Source organism: Salvia splendens, chromosome 12 (genome assembly GCF_004379255.2).
Source record: "Salvia splendens isolate huo1 chromosome 12, SspV2, whole genome shotgun sequence".
In the NCBI taxonomy this organism is placed as follows: Eukaryota; Viridiplantae; Streptophyta; class Magnoliopsida; order Lamiales; family Lamiaceae; genus Salvia; species Salvia splendens.
Window position 1 is genome coordinate 27056129 of NC_056043.1, and position 18705 is coordinate 27074833.

The window sequence follows — 18705 nt, forward strand, 5'->3', positions numbered from 1 at the left end:
AGGGAGGGTTCTCGTAAGTGAGGGCAAAATGAGATTAATACTCTATTTCAAATTCATTTTTTCTTTTTCTTTTTCTTTTTCTTTTTCTTTTTCTATCCAATTCTTGATTATTTCCCTTTTTTTATTTCTTTTTTATTTTCTCTTTTATTCCTTTTCCAAATTTTTAGTAAAAAAACACCACGCAAACAATAATTCACATGGCAATGGTCAGATACTATATACGCACTTCTAATTATATCTATTTTTTATATTAAAGATTTTATATTATTATTTTATTTTATTATAGTACTTTTTTCAAGTTACATGCACTTTATTCACTAAACATATTGAATAACTTCAATTCATAGTATATATCCAATCTTTTCGAATCAGTTACCGATCTAAGAATTAATTATTGTGGAGTCGGACGTATATATATGATATTTAATAAACTACTTAAATAGCATGATCATTGATCAACATCATCCAAAATTCATAATTCATTACTGAATTAGTATATTGATAATGGCTTAAATTATATTATAAATTTTCTATTTAAAAAAGTATGAAAGTAAATAATGTCTAGTAAGAGTCACAATTTATATAATAAAGTAAACCAATATGGAAAATTTTCTAGTAAGTTATGAAATTAAAAATGTGTTTTATTTGCGATAGTGACATACACATCATGATTAATAATATAATAATGTTAATAAAAATATTCAATGTATAGATCATGTCATACCCCTACTACAACTTAATAGGGGCATTTTGGTACTTCAGGTGGTTATTTTTGTGAAAGGTCAATGAAATGGGGGTCTACGAGGAGCAGCCCATTGGCCATGAACTTCATCGTATCTTCCTTTGCTGTAAATATGGCGGGAGATTGCTTTCCCTTTGTATAGATTGGCGGGAAGGGAAAGTGTTAGTATATTAAATTATTTACACTTACTAATTTAGCATCTGTAAGAGATCATATTTAGGGAAATAAATCAATCAATTATATTGAGTTTGAATTCATATCTTTCTGCAAAATATACTTGTGTTTTCACATAATAACAAATAAATTATAACAATTCTTTGGGCAAGTACTTAATAATTCATATTTTATTCCTTTTCTAAAATAAAAATAAAAATATTTGAAATAACATTGATTTTAATATAAAATTAGTAAAGTAAGAAAGATAGAAATAAAAATGTGTTAGAGTATCTCCAAGGGGAGAAGTAAATGAAAAGGTGAAGTCATATAATTACCATATTTACATTTTTTCAGTAAAAAAATCGTTCTCCCAGAGGAGAGGTATTTGAGAAGGTATTATATTTTTTCTCATTTTGAAGATGTATCTTTACCTCTCCGTCAATGCAGAGGTAAAATCTTTTAACCACCATATTTGTCTTCTTTTCATGAAAAATCATTCTCCAAGGGGGAAGGTATTTGAGAATGTATTACACTTTATGTTTTTAATGCATTTTGTACTATTATTTTATTTTTTTAAAATGATATACTTTTCTATATACCTTTTTCCTTTGAAATGTAGGAGTATTACTTTTTGGAATGGCATATATCACTTTTTGAGAAGGTAAATAGATGATATATCTCTTTCATTTACCTTTTGTTGTTGGAGATGCTCTTAGTGGAAAAAAGGTGTCACCTCATTTGAGAGAAAGAAATTTTCTAAAAAAGAAAATATTTTTAGGGGATGGACAAAAGAGAAAAGAATTTCTATTTTTAAGAAATAAGAAAAATATTTTATTAAAAAATTTACATGTTTCATCATATTTGGACTTGAGTACCATTATATTTAGATTGAGCCCTATGAATACAAAACACAATGTTTGTTTATTACTCTCTTGTCTTATCTCACACTTCTTTTTTACACTCGTTTTGAAAAAATGATGATCCCTTCGTCCCACAAAAAATATTACACTTGTGGGATGACACAAAATTTTAAGAAGTTTAATTTTTGTGTGTTAAGTGTAAAGGAAAGATATAATTTTTATATTAATGTGAGATAGAACATTTTTCAAAAATGGAAGTGTGACATTTTTAATATGACAAATAAAAAAGGAGGGTGAGACATCTTTTTATGGAACAGATGGAGTAATAAATCCTTAAAGTGGAGAAAAAATGAAATAAGAGGAGAATAATGTAAAGATGTGGATAAGCCTTATCCTAATCAACTTCTATTTTTTAATTATATCAAGCACAATTTAATTAAAGTTTTAAGGGAATAATAATCAGTGTCATTATCATGATTATATTGATTTTTAATTTAATTTACCTCATATTTAAGATAGTCTATGAACATTAATTATTTAAGCCGGTTGCTAACTCAATATAATTAATTTATTTTTCCAATGAATGTTGGGAGTTATGTTTAAACTTATTTATTGTACTAAAATAAATTTCAACTAGCTATGTTTTTTATGATATAAACTTGATCAGAACACGTCTTGGGGATAATATCAATTCCTACAAATCTAAGACACGATTCTATAAAGTAACAATACTACCATGATCATCACTACTCAATATGACATGGTAATGGGTTGCGAGACCTCCATATTGACAATCAAAGTAGCATGATGTCTGGAGCCTTTGTTCTAGCAGCAAGGAGCTTAGACATTGCTGACTAAGTGTTCAAGCCTTTTTATCAACAATGGTGGATCCAGGAATCAAAAACTGTTGGCTCGAACCGAACAAGCTTATAAATATAATATTTTAATAATAAACATTTCTAAACAAAAATACATAAAATATAAATACCACAAATCTTATGCTATGCGAGATAGTTGGCTTCTTCGAGTATCCATTTTATGAAAACGACTCAAAATCCTTTCATTGGGAATAGTTGCAAACACATCTTTCTCGATATATACCATCAAACTGTCATTCAACCAGTCATCTCCCATCTTATTTCGCAACTCTAACTTCACAAATTTCATTGCATAAAATACTCTTCCAATAGATGTTGTCGCTACTGGTAAAAGTAAGACCAATTTTATCAATCGATACCAATTTGAAAATCTTTTCTTTCATCGTTTCAACCATCTTCTTTGAAAGAGTTCCCAAATCTTCAAAATCTGAGAAACGTGTATCTATTCTTGCATCATTCACGAAACTTTGAAGTTATTGAGTTAACAAGTTAAGCTCCATGGATGAAAAGTCTTCCAGATAAATAGTGGCAAGATGAACAAGTTTATCGACATTGAAATTGGAAAAATGATTTCTTGGATCAAGACATGCCATACATTTGAGTAAGTATGTGTTGGACTGATGTGAATCTCCAAAATTAGCCCAAGACTTGTTCTTATAAAAAAACAACACAATTGAAATTACAACAAACTAAAAACACTACAACAAAAACATAAAAACGCATTACATTGAAACTAAATAAAATTTTACACTAAAAAGGATAGGTGTTTCATCCCACAAAAAGATAGAACAAAAATAGAATGGACGAGGGGGATCGAAATGGAAGAAGTTGAGGAGTAAACAAATGACCTCTTGAAGACCGAAGGACCTCCACCAAAAAGATGATGGCAACCCTTGGCAACTTTCATCCAAGTAACCATTTATATCGACTCACTCGCTAGCTACACGACACTAGGGTATACTTTCGTTCAAGCTCCGCCACTAGAGGTATACTCTTTCGAGCTCCGCCTCTAGGGTATACTCTCACTCAAGCTCCGCCACTAGCTACATGGTGCTAGTTGTGAAAATTTACCAAGTGACTAACCCCGGGCTAACCACAAAGTAACCATAGCCCGGCCATGGATTTTTCCAAACATTCATCTCACCCAACATGGGGAGGGACTCTCACAAAGGAGACACTCTTTTTCTAAACTCAATCTATTCTTAATCTCTTACAAATGATACAAAAGACTCTATTTATAGATGTGGGAGGTTAGGAGATGAAAGGTCACTCAAACTAGGGTTAGAATATGAAAAGGCACTTAAAATAATTCAAAATCCCACCTTTTGAATTCTTCCCGGACACACATCGCCCGGTCGGGTGTTTTCATACATGAAAACACCCGCCCGGGTGAACTCTCTGGAGCCTCCATCGCTTGACTGCGCGACTTTTGTAAAACGACCATAACTTTCTCATCCGAGCTCCGATTGAGTCGTGCAAGATACTCACGCGAAGCTCTTTCGACGATGAAGAAAATGGTAGTCTTTGAATAGCATTTGGACATCATATAGATAGGAGAATCGTCGCTCGAATCTGACCCCAATTGCGGATTGGCTCATTGTCACCTCTTTCACCTCACTTTCCATGGTTTAGCACTACCCGGTTTCTCATCATGGACTCAGAAAAACGATTCTTCATTTCTTGACTAATTAAGCCAACAGAGTTAATATCAAAGTTTAAATAAATAAGAATACTCCCTCCGTCCCTGAAAATTTTTCACCTATTTCATTTTTCGTTCGTCCCTAAAAATTTGTCACATTTCACTTTTACCATTTTTGGTAGTGGACCTCACATTCCACTAACTCATTCCCACTCACATTTTATTTTAAAACTAATATATAAAAGTAGGATCCACATACCACTAACTTTTTTAACCCACTTTTTGTTACATTTCTTAAAACCCGTGTCGGGTCAAATGGTGACAAATTTTAAGGGACAGATGGAGTATTAGTTATCAAAAATACCTGACCAAAAAATTCAACACAATAATAACGATAGTTTGTAATACTTTTTCCATCATTCTTCATGCGAATACGTCTTGGAACAATGTCATCCATGTTAGGGACATCAACTTCATTTGCCCGGAAAAATGCTTCCACTTCTTGCAAGAAATCCTCCCATCTAGATTCTTGAAATGCTTGCAAGTCCTCTTTCGCAATCACTATCTAATTTATTTCATTCAAAATATTTTGATCTCTATATTGCAGCGCACAAGATAGTTCAATCATACCCAACAAACTTTTCATCAACATCATAAGAAACACAAAATCAAAATTTTCCATCTTTTGAAGCAACCCTTTAGATTTGCCACTTGTTTCGGGATCAACTCTATCTTCAAACACTGTTTCAAGTACTTTGACTATCGAGGGCCATATAGATGCAAGACGAATTATAGTGATATAATGAGATCCCCATCGAGTGTCACCCGATCTATGCAAAGAAGCTTCTTGATTTTGACCTTTACTTGAATTGATTTCCCATTTCTCAATCCTTTCAACCATTCTGTCATATTCAATTTGTCAGAGTTTATCTGCCCTTTTGTAAGAAGATCCACATATTGTTACGATCGGGCTAAGATAGCCGAAAAATTAGAAACATGTCGATTGGCGTTACATACTGCCACACGTACCAATATAAGCTGATGGGAAAAGCAATGGACATATCACGCCGATGGCTTTTCTTTTAAAATAAGTGCTTTTGAGTCCATTAAATTCACCTTCATATTTGAAGCCCCATCATATCCCTGACCTCTCAATCTTGACAAAAATAATCCTAACTTAGAAAATACAAAGTCAATTGTCATTTTCAAGCATATTGATGAAGTCTCTTTAACATTAACTAAGGCTAAAAATCTTTCAATTATCTCTCCATTTTCAACCATTTCTTTTTGAATTGATGGAGCAATCATTTGATTATTTCCAGGAGCATTTATCAATACAACTTGGCCAACTTCATCATTCCTTAAACTATACACATATAATAACTCCAGAAAGTTGCCCATATTTGAAGAAGTTGATGTCTCACCATGTCCTCTAAAAGTCAAACCGTGATTCAAAAGGAAGCGAATAACATCAAGAAAACGAATCCTATACTCCTCTTGTTTTGAAAAAAAAGTGTTAAATTATCTTTCAAAAAATTAATTTAGTTGTACATTGCACGTGGATGGATACTAGTACAACCATAAACCTCATAAAAGTATCCCCATAGGATCTTAACCAAACCTAAACATGTCATTCATATATGACATGTAATTGGAAATACTCCCTCTGTCCTATAATAGATGTCACACTTTCCTTTTTAGTTTATCCCACAAAAATGTCACATTTCATTTCTTGGAAATAGCTCCCTCTCACATTAATATAAATATGCTATTTTCTCTCTCCACCTAACACACAAAACAACATCACCTAAAATCCCTGCTAATCCCCAAGTGTGTCATCTATTATAGGACGGATGGAGTAGTTGATATGATCTTCATAGCTTATAGAAAAACAACGAGGAATTCGCTTTAGAACAGGCCTCGGAAGGCTTCATAGGAGGTAGATGAATGATGCCACATACGTGATGTAGGAGCCGTTTGATAAGTCATAAAGATGAAATGATTGATGTCATCTATGGTATAGGAGTTTATTTGTAATTTCCTCCCTTATATAGGAGTTAATTTTTATAACAAAAAAAACAAGTGTGAAAATTCGTAAGTCGAATGAAAGCGTCAACGAATGAAAAATTCAAGAGAGAACTCAAGAGAGATAAAACTCTTAATATTACTCCCTCCGTCCCGCTTTAGCAGTCCCGGTTAATCAATTTCGGGCGTCCCACTTTAGCAGTCCCGGTTGGACTCGGTACATAAAAAATGATTTCATTCCAATTTTAAAATCAATTAAACAACTAAATACAAAAGCCAATTAAAAAAAACCTTTCACGTTCCCCTCATTTCTCTCTCTGTTTACTCTGCCCCCTTCCATGCGAACCCTAGATCTGGAGATCGAGATCCGCCGCCATCCCGAACCATGTGTTTACTCCTCATTAAATCCAACTGCCCTTAAACGGCAGCGACGACAGTCTCTCGCCCCTGGACTCGACCAGCCCGGTGTCGTTCGACACTGCCTACTTCAAGAATCTGGCCAACAGAGGTGTACTGCACTCTGACCCGGAGCTCTTCAGCGGCAGCGCTTCCACCGACGCTCATGTCACCGCCTACACTAATAATCCGCCAGCATTCTTTGCCGATTTCGCCACGGCCAGGATTTGAATTTAATCCTCTTTGTTTGTCCAGTCCACAGGGTTTTCGAATTTTGGTGTGTTCACAGAAATTAAAAAGCCATTTTTGTAACACGTTGTTGACGAAATTTTGCTTGTTTGTTTTGGACAGATTCTATATTTTAATTTTAATTGTTTGATTCGGAGCATGATTTCCAAATTATCTTCCACCCCTCTTCCTTTGGTCGTTGTTCTTCTTCTTTTTTTTGGTGATATACTGAATTGAGTGTATCTCTATAGAAATTAAAAATTCATTAATGTTAATATAGCTAAGTTAAAAAAAAATCAATCTAATGAGTGATAGTAACAGCCGAAAATAAGCATTAAAAAGTGTTTAAGTGTAAAATTGTTAAAAAGTGGGTCCAAATATCGACTACATTATTTATTTATTACACACTCAAACTATTCTTAAAACATGTGCCCAACTCAATCGGGAGTGCTAAAGCGGGACTGAGGGAGTATTAATCTTCAAAGATGTAACTTTTTAGTACAACAATGAGGCCCTTTTATAGGCAAAAAATCATACACATAGGAAAAATAAAACTTAAAAGAAATATACTAAAATGAATCTCTAGTTAAAGAAAGAATATCAAAGTCAATTAATATTTGTCAATAACTTTTCAACTACTTATTTTAATTAACTAAGAAAGTAAATAAATATTGAAACAATTTAAGGAATTCAGGAAACTCTAATTTAGAGAAGAAAAGGAAATCAAACTAATTATTTTCAGCGATATATACATCATTTCTCATTTATTCAAAAGGATTTGTTCTCAAATCCTGTACAGATCTTCCTTGTCGTGACCAAAATACTTATTCATGATCCAACTCAATAGTTTGTCTTGTTTCAGCCCTCTAACATGCACGTTAAGTATACATAGTTTTGGTAGTCGAATCTTAACTCATCTCGTGCGTAACTTGATTAATTTGGACATCTGACAAAACCATACTTCTTGGTTCGATTTATCTTTCCACTTTATAGCTCGAACTCTAGCATTTAGATAAAAAAAAAGTTTGGAACGACATATGGTGGTGGTATCTTTGTCGATTACATGAGAGTTGGAATCAAAACTTTCACAACAGAAGTAGGAATTGGAAGTATCAATGTTGGTTCCAAAATAAGGACCAAAGATTGTACCTCTGGTGTGGATATCAATTATTAATATGTGATATGTGTACTCAAATTCTCAAAGTGTTCTTCATCCTAACTTTCTTGTGATTGATCATTTGCTTCAACGACCATCTGCTGTAGCTTTTATTGTTCTTTGCCTCATAATCTTTTGCAACTTGAGTCCTTGTCTTCATTTGTTGCCTCTTTTCACGTTGTTGTTGCACATACTCTTGATCTTTACTTATTTCTTGAGGCGGTAGAGGAACAAGACCAACCTTCTTTTGGCCAAACATCACTATTTCTTTATTTTCTTTTCTCCTTCTCTCTTTATTTACTAATTGCACATTTAAACTCGTGTCATACACAACTATGTCTATTTTTGGTGGACGGAGGTAGTATAATTTTTTCTGCAGACAAGAACTCAAAAGTTTCAATTAAAAATAAAGAAATCACCATAATCGGAAAATGACTAATGATAATGAACGATACGATCCTCGTCGATTGTTTAAAGTATGACAAAAAATCTACAAAGAATACAATAATCTCCTTGATATAAGCAACCACAAAAATCTCGTCGATTGTTTAAAGTATGACAAAAAATCTACAAAGAATACAATAATCTCCTTGATATAAGCAACCGCAAAAATGAATATTGATAGGAGATATATATTCTAAATTTTGCATAAAAATATAATTTTGAATGATTTAGAATCTTAGATTATTAACATAGACTTTGTATAGTAAATTATAGGGATATTGGTCCCTAAAATCATGAACTTTGCCAAGATTTTGGTATTTTCACGAACTTTAAAATTCGTCTAATATATCACAAACTTTACTTTTTGTTTGTTATTTCCCATGGTAATTAAATCACTATATCTGACTAACTTACGTGCATTTTTTTTATCCTACTTCACTACTAGATCAACATGTTGTTTTGCGTGGCTTTTATCCTACTTACCAAGAACTTAAAAAGTTGTCTAAAATATCGTAAATATTTCTCGGTTGCCCACGAAGAATTAGTTTTTCTCCGAAGATATTTTATTTGAGTTAAGATGGGAAATAACAAACAAAATGTATTTGTGATATATTAGACCAATTTTAAAGTTCATGAGAAATACCAAAATTTGGACAAAGTTTATGGTTTTAGAGACCAATATCCTTAAATTATAATTTGAACAAATATAAAAATTTTATGGAAGAAAAACTCTATACCTATGGATAGTATAGACATTTTAAAATGAACTGATTTCTATTGGCTTCTGCTACAAAAATAAATTTATATGGATCCAACAACTATTTATTCCCTAACAACTTGAGCTCTCTTGGCTTCCACTCCTCTCACCTAAGAGTATCTTCAATAGCAATAGCCCAACCATAGCCCAGTCATAGCCAAGCCACAAACTCCTCCTGCCACATCATCAGGACAAGCAATTGGACAAGCAATAGCTCAGCCATAATCCAGCTATAATAAACAAAATTATAAAAATAACAATCACACAAAATACGGAATTCAACTTACGACACAGATACGGGAAAATGCAATAATTTCATTTAAATTTAAAAAAGGTACATTAAAAAATTACAAAATTACAAAAAAAAACTAACGCCGTGCAGTCCTCCGCGCCCACAACTCTTCAATTAAATCCTTTTGGAGTCGAATATGAGCTTCCAGTTGACTCGCAGATCGCGTATATATAATGTTTCGAAAATAAAAAAATAAAAAATTTCGCTCGCCGATCTGGAGCCTGCAATGGCGGCCAGGAGATCGGCGAGCGCATCGCCGAGGGCTCGGGAATCGGCGTGCGCTCGCCGTTTTTCTCGCCGGTTTGGCGCTCGCCGGCTGCAATGATTCGGCGAGCGGACCAGCGAGCGCCAAGAATCAGCTAGCCGGTGCGCTCGCCGCTATTGGAGATGCTCTAACATCTCACTATTTTCGGTCAAGCTGAGGCATCTCCATTTCAGAGAGAATTTCTATATCTTCACCAGATCTCTCACCCCCTCTCACTCTGCGTAAGCGTAATTCCATTCACATAAACTAGTTCTCGAATTGAGAAATTTCGGAATAAGGGTTTAAATTTGCCGACCTTTCGTAATTAGGGATTCAATTCGCCGACCTTTCGTAATTAGGGATTGAGGCATGCGTATTTTTCGTAATAAGGGATTTATGATATTTTAGCTTATTTATGTGCTTTTTTAATATTATTTCCCTCTAACCATTTATCAAACGTCTAAATTACCCCCTTCAAATTTGTTCTTAGTTGGGACGATAAAATTGTGATAAATTAGGTGTAGAAAGATGATCTTTTTAATACATATATTATCCATTCTAGACACGACCCAACCACTTCCATTCACTTCCCTTCATCATGTCACCACTTCTCTAATGTCTATACATGATACATTTCACTATGACTCTTCTGTCATTATATTTTCTGAGAGTCTCAATAGCTATGTCTCCCAAATTCTGCACTTTCACCCATGGTCACACCCACCACCCCAGATGCTAGTAACAGACACTGTGGGCCCTCCTCATCCTTGCCATTGGTTTTGTTCCCCTACATATTCCTCTTCTTCCAACTTTAAAGTCACTAAATATATGGACATATTAATGTTTTATTTTCTCAATTTTCTTCCACTATCATCAAGGCAAGACGGGAGCTGCTGAGCTGACCCACATGTTTCCCTGGCTGAGTGGTTCCTGGGAAAATCCAATCCCAACCCAGACCTCCCCATTGTCATCCCTAAAGCCAAGGATACAATATAACAATAATAAAACATGCAACTATACTCATTAATCAAATACAAGTACTCACGATATCGATTTTCTTCGGGTGGAAGACAAATATTTTTTTCTTTTTTCAACTTATTAAAATATTTCCTAAGAAATCAAATAAGAATGAAAGGGTGCTCTCAGTGTAGATTGTGTGGAATCATATGCACTGTAGAATACATACAACAAATTTATGGTTCATGATTCGAGTATGTCAAGGAAATAAGAGACCATTTGCTCTTGGAGATTTATTTTAGAGGCACGAAACTAGCAAACAAAAAACAAATTTAAAGGGGTAATTTAGACGTTTGATAAATGGTTGGAGAGAAATAATATTAAAAAAATACATAAATAAGCTAAAATATCAGAAATCCCTTATTACGGAGAATACACATGCCTCGATCCCAAATTACGAAAGGTCAGTGAATTGAATCCATAATTACGAAAGGTCAGTGAATTGAATCCCTAATTAAGAAAGGTCAGCGAATTTAAACCCTTATTCCGAAATTTCTCTTCTCGAATTAGGTCTGAAATGGCGAGAAAGAAGATCAGAGAGTACGACTCCAAGAGACTGCTGAAAGAGCATTTGAAGAGATTATGTGGTATTGACCTTCAGATATGCTCTGCTCAGGTATACACAAAAAATATACTCTACTTATCATCTCAATTGTATCCTATGTTTTGTTTGAAATGGAATTACCTAGGAATGGATCGGATCCTTACTCTGTTTATTCGGAATTCTTTTAGTTAGGGGTTTTGATCCGTACCTATATATTTGTGTTTCGGAAAATTGTGAATCGCGATTTTTGATTCACTGGTCCCTTTAGTATGCTGTGATCACTGTCCTGTCACTTTATTCTGCACTTAGATCAGGGATATGACTTATGAGAGTTGTTGGATTTGTGAGATGATTACTTATTTATGAGTTTCGCACATTAGATCATGAATCTATGATGAATAACTAGATAATCATTGATAAAACACATGAACACATCATTACGGATAAGAAGAATTCTACAACTGTCTCATGTTTCCTCTTTTTCCTTCCAAATGAAGATGATTCTGGATTTGAGTTGTTGCGGATGCCATATGATCTGATATAAGATTTTAAGCTCTGTAAAGTTACTAATATGTTGCGTTGTTATTGCTTTTTATGCTAACGTTGTGTTTCCCCAGTGGTTGCACAAGTGTTTTTTTGCTTTGATCTCAGTAAATGTCTAGTTGTGCTGATGACTATGTACTTTCCCTCAGGTAACACAGTCAACAGACTTGTCTGAATTAACGAACAAAGAACCATGGCTATCATCGACAAAGTTGGTTGTGAAACCTGACATGTTGTTCGGGAAACGTGGCAAGAGTGGTCTTGTAGCCTTAAACATGGATCTTGCTCAAGTAGCTGCATTTGTCAAAGAGCACCTTGGCGTTGAGGTATAGAAAAATCTAATAGATTTCTCTATTAATATTAGTTATGCTACACTGGAAGCTTACTTGATTTTCATTTTTCCCAGGTTGAGATGAGTGGTTGCAAAGCCCCTATAGCGACCTTCATTGTTGAACCTTTCGTACCTCACGATCAAGAGTATTACCTTTCTATATAGTATCTGATAGGTTAGGATCCACCATTAGCTTCTCAGAATGTGGGGGCATTGAAATTGAAGAGAACTGGGACAAGGTAGACTACTGCAACATGGTTTTGTTTGGTTCCCTACTTTCGAAATTAACATGAGGTATGCAACAATAGACACCAACTAATCTATTGTTCTGCAGGTCAAAACAATATCCCTCCCAACTGAAAAGCCAATGACCTTGGATGTATGTGCTCCGTTGATTACTACACTGCCATTAGAGGTAGACATCTGAATCACCTTGTCTCTTTATTTGGTGTGAGATATCCTATATTAATTTGTTTATAATTATATAATATTTTGATTTTTTTCATCTTCTGATGAAGTGATGCGGTGTATAACCCAACCTTTTCATAATGAAGTGATACTATCCTATATTTTCATGTCCTCTTGATACTAAATTCTTCATCATTTGTTTCAGGTCCGGGGAAAGATTGGAAATTTTATAACTGGCGTCTTCTCTGTATTTCAAGTTATTACACTCATAATGGAACTGATTGTTAGTTTAATAGCACACTTCAACTTCATCAGTTGTTTTCGTACGACTTTGAATTATGAAAAGATCAAGTTGTTGGAACTATTCATCAAGGATAGAGCAACACGTTATTCAATTTCTCTTCATCCCTGTCCCCCAGCCGATACCATACCTCATCCCTTGTCTTCTGCTCTGTTATCTTTGTATTGATGCAATTGAAGCATATGATTTTTATCTTTTGATTTTTTAACCGGGTAAGTTGACATCGATCCTATTTATTATCCACAGATCTGGATTTTAGTTTTCTTGAGATGAACCCATTTACACTAGTGAATGGGGAGCCTTTTCCATTAGATATGAGAGGCGAGTTGGATGACACAGCTGCTTTCAAAAACTTCAAAAAGTATGTTGATGCATGGTTCTCATAGCATGATTCAAATTACTTTGTTGCTAGAATATAAAGCTTATCTCTTTATAAATTATGATTTGTTTCAGGTGGGGTAACATCGAGTTTCCTCTACCTTTTGGAAGAGTTCTTAGTCCAACAGAGAGTTTCATTCACTCACCAGATGAGAAAGTAAATGCCACCACCTATTGTGTTCCAAAGGTCATTCCATGTGCTAAAACTAGAAATGAGAAAGAAAGAACCTCATTTTTAGACCATTGGTTCAGTAATGATTGTTCTGTGGTTCTTTATTAAATAAACAATGAGTATGATCATTCACACTTAAATAGTTGAAAGAGAGTAGGATTTTTCTGCCCTGCCATCCCCAGGGTTCATCCATGTTGTGGCCTTGGCTAATGGTCATAGCTTTGCTTGTTTACTAACATGCTTCACTCTGGATAACTGGAATATAACTTCAATGATATATTATGGTCTTGTTGTACTTCAAGTTAAATAGATGATCTTAAATCAACTTCATAGCTGTTAGATTAACAAAAGTAAACCTTGTTTCTGAAGCTTCGGTTCTATATTGTGAACCTATATGTACATGTACTTAGCACATTTCATTGCTAATCTTCTCACCTGTATTCTTTATCATGTTATAGACCAGTGCATCTTTGAAATTTACTGTCTTGAATCCAAAAGGGCGTATATGGACAATGGTTGCTGGAGGTGGTGCAAGTGTAATATATGCCGATACAGTAAGTATTCCAGATTTATCTTCACTGATGCCCAACCAACCAAGCAAAAACCAAATTTTGCATTAAGTTCTCTTATGTTCCATATTGTCTGAGAATACTTATTGATTTCTACTTGAAATTTCCCCAAAAAAGGTTGGAGATCTGGGCTATGCATCTGAGCTTGGTAACTATGCTGAGTATAGTGGAGCTCCAAATGAAGAAGAAGTTTTGCAATATGCCAGAGTTGTTATTGATGTGAGAACTCTGATTTGCGTTCGAGTACTTCACGTCTCAACATTTCTCCCTATATACTTTTCTAACATAATTCTCTGTCATTGCTGCTTGCAGTGTGCCACAGCTGACCCAGATGGCCGTAAGAGAGCTCTTCTAATTGGAGGTGGCATTGCCAACTTCACTGATGTTGCTGCTACATTCAATGGAATTATCAGAGCTCTGAAAGAGAAGGTACTCAAAATATTTTTTGTTTAGGATGACATTTCTGATTTTTACTCTTGAGGATGACATAAATTTACCCATAAATAGAGCAGGAATCAAAACTCAAAGCGGCTAGAATGCACCTTTATGTTCGTCGAGGTGGCCCCAACCACCAAACTGGTTTGGCTAGAATGAGGGCTTTGGGAGAAGAACTCGGAGTTCCCATTGAGGTATGAAATCACATTTCTCCTATCCCATATTCATTCTATTTGACTTGTCATTCCTTCTTTTCTTACTGCGGTTATTCTCTACCTTCAAACATCTGAGTAAGCTAGCAATTTAAATACTAAATGTGATTGAAATAGAGTCTCGAATAACATCTATCTGGGCTCTATGATTAATACTGGTTTAGGTTTATGGGCATGGGGCTACAATGACTGGGATTTGCAAGCAAGCTATCGAATGCATCATGTCGTAGCCACAATGACTCTTCTGCTCTCTATCGTAGTGAAGATAATAGTCCAACCGGCTCAAGTCAGGCTGCAGATGGATTAATTCTCTGTGTCGTGTGTGTTATTCTCTTCTTTTCGAAGACTATTTGTTCTTGTATTGAGAAAGTCGTCTAGGAAGTTGTGAATATTGTTTTTGCTGTTTGCCCCTGAATTTGTTTTGAAACCAACTTTTACATTGCTGTTTTCCTTTTAGTAGATCTTTTAAAATGATGTCTTTCATTTTACATGCTCTATATGAGATTGATTCAAAGTAAAATGAAGACATCATTTTTTCAAAGTTTGGGGAAAAACTAGAAAATCTTAAAAGTAAATTACATGTAAATCATCTTCTTTTATGAAAAACGATATCATTTGCTAACATACTTCAATTTGAAAGTCTTCCTTTGTAATTATGTGGAAATTTCTTACCTCCTATCTCCTTCTCTCATTTTTTCTTCAAGATAAATATGTGACTGAAGAATGAAGATACAAACCTGCAGGGTTCCATGCCGATTGTTCAAACACACATTGATGGAGTAGATAATGTCTTTACTATTTTGTTACGTTTATTAAATAAAGAAAACCCTCTTCCCAAGTCGTGATCATCTTTATTAGTGAACACCATCAAATATTTGCCTTGGAATGAAGTGAAAGGGGAATAGTAATATTCATTATTAACAGAATTATATATTAAAAAAAAGTCGTCCATATATCCACACTGGAATTTAGAAGCTCAAATCATATATTTTTTTTTTCTTTTCTGAGGAGTAGAAAAGAAAAAAAAAAAGAAGCTCAAATCATATTTCTGAGGAGAAAATTTATCTTGTGCCATTCGGCATTCGGAACTTTACTGAAATGTAATGCATCTGTCACGAAAATATAGTTATATTCTTCCGTTTTGGTCTGTTCATCAAAATTAATCTTGATTTATGTTAGGTTTCAATCTCTAATTAGGTGAGTTTCATTTTTACTAATAATATTTCAATCACTTTTTTCTTTATCGATCTTTCTTATTTTACCAATTTTGCATTAAAACCCGCATCATACATTGTGTGCTGGTAAATTTCAATTTCTTAGACGACGTTGAAGTGTAGTACAGTAACAGCTATGGTGAGTTAAGATTAAGTTGTTGCATAATTCTGATGAGATGATATGCATTGTTAAAGCCAGCTCATAATAATGGAAACGTGTCATTTTTTGGAACCAAAGAGACAAAAATGACTATAAATGGTACTCCCAATTATGGGATTAATAAAAAAAAGTTTACCCTAAAATTAGGCACTCATTGAATAGTAAGACAGCATGAAATACGACTATACGAGCAAATAAATCATAGCACACTCAATAGTTTCGTAAATCATGAAAACATACATTGGAATTGTCGAAATTAGTTCTAGCTAGTGGGCATCAAACCGTATACATTTATTTTGGGGTGAATGAGTGGTGATAATATTTTAATTATTTGCAATGTAAATTAATTTATTTGAAGTTTATAAATTATACTGTATTGTTTAATTTAATTTGTCCTGTACAAAAAAATTACTAACAAACTGTAAGTACCTATACATATATTTTGCCATAAATAATTTAAAATGTCCTATTACATGATTAAATAAATAATCTTAACAAGTCTCAGTTTATGAGTTTGTTATTCAGTACATACATGTATTAGGTTAATATGATGTGACCTAGTTACTCTATTAATTATCTAAAGTATTATTGTCTGGGCAGTTGAATACTTAAATGCTTCCGATTCCATCCTCACTCTTTCAAGTTTAAACGTTAAAATGAGATGGTGATGGTTGGATACTACTCCCTTCGATAACGAAAATAGTCCCATTTGTGATGATACGAACTTTTATAATAAATTGATAAAGTAAGAGAGGTGGAGAAAAAAAGTCGGTAAGTATAAAAGATAAGAGAGGAGGTTTCCACTTTTAAAATAGGGAGTACTATTTTTATGGACATCCAGACTATTTTTAATGGACGGAGAGAGTATGAAAGGAATATAGCATGATTTTAAACTACGGAGTAACTGTTAACGTTGAATTCAACTATGCAGTGTAAAGTTAGTAGTACTACTTTTTTTTAACTATCAATAGTCATCGATGCATTGTTCAACCAAAGCAATCTCTGCATACACACTCTCTCTTTCACTCTCTGTATGCTTCGTCTATCAAAGCTCTGTCATTGCCATCATCCAATTCTTGGGAGCTCGTTTGTCAGTGATGCTGCAACACTCGCGCCGTTGCTGTTTATTTTTGGAGACTATTCGCCGAAAGGACGTTTCTCGTCTTGCGGAAAGATGACTCCTCAACTCGACTGAAAATATAAAATATGAAATTCGGTAATTTGAGAATTCAAGATTTTGAAAGGTTTGTACATGTCAATCAAATTGAAGAAGTCTTAAAAATATCGTATTACAACTCAAAGGGGGTGTTCGGTTTGCAAGATTGTATCCGAAATCAAATTTGTAGTGTGTTTGGTTCATGAAATTCAACCACACAGCTCAATCTTAGATGGATAATCATGGGATAATTAGTCATAGCTCCCTATGACTAAATTAATCTCACAACTCAATTCTAGATTGTATCTTGGTACTCCCTCTATAGTAGAGGCATTTCTTTTCGGTACGAGATTTAAGAAAAATTGTTTTAAATGAATTAAGTAAAAAGAGAATAAAGTAGAAAGGAAAAAAAAGGTAGAGAGATGAAAAGAGAGTAAAGTACTTTTGTCAAAAAAGGAAATGACTCTGCTACAGTGGGACAACCCAAAAAAGAATACGACTCAGCTACAGAGGAACGGAGGGAGTATAACCACCTAATAATATTGAAAATATGTCATCTGGAACCACGTCTCCACTTATGACACTAGAAAGAGTACCATAATATAACACTGCAATTCACCACTACTAAAATAGGTACGAGCAAATAAATAATAACACAAAAATGTAGTAGCATGTACACTAGCTCACATTATATGGTTTCATAAATGAGGAAGACATTGAATGGTCATAAATTAGGAGTAGCTGCATTCAATCCCACACATCTACCACTCCATTCATTTCTTCATTTCCATCTATACTAGTAATTCAAAACCAACTTATATGACCAATGCACCATGCACCCAACAATACAAATCCCTCTGATATAAATAAGGGTATAATTACCTCAAGCAAAACACAAATACACGCACCACCTACACACAAAAAGAGTGAATTAACTAAAGATATTTGAAGAGATGGAGGTGGGTTTGGGTAAGGCTCTCCTCGGCCTCACCTTGTTACTCGGTGCACTCGCAATGGATGTGAATGGAGCAAGAACTCTCAAGGAAGTCGATCAGCCTCAGACCTTCGGTAGTTTTGGCGGAACATCTCCTAGCTCGGGTTCTATTGGATCTTTTCCCGGCCCAAGCGGTTTTGCTTTTGGATCACCCTCGTTTTGCTCATTTCCCGGGGTCCAGTGCACCCCGGTCCAGCCCACCATCCCGTTTGTACCAAACGGGAGTGGCTCCCCAATCGGGGAAACCCCATGATTAGAATCATGGGGCTAGTTTATAATAATGTTTTAAGTATGATTTAGTAGGGTTTGTTTCCTTTTAATTTTTATCCATGTATTAGGGTTTCTCTACGTACTAGCTAGGGTTTCTATGTAATAGGTTTCAAGCTAGGTCATGTTATTCAATTACGTCTATTTTAATTTGGCCGGATTGATGAAACTCTTTTTTCATTTATTC

At 34.4% G+C, this 18705-nt stretch overlaps 1 pseudogene; it reads left to right on the forward strand.

The window, feature by feature from the left end:
- The first annotated feature begins 11344 nt into the window (after positions 1-11344).
- LOC121759376 lies at positions 11345-15198 on the forward strand (annotated as a pseudogene).
- Positions 15199-18705: the final 3507 nt, after the last annotated feature.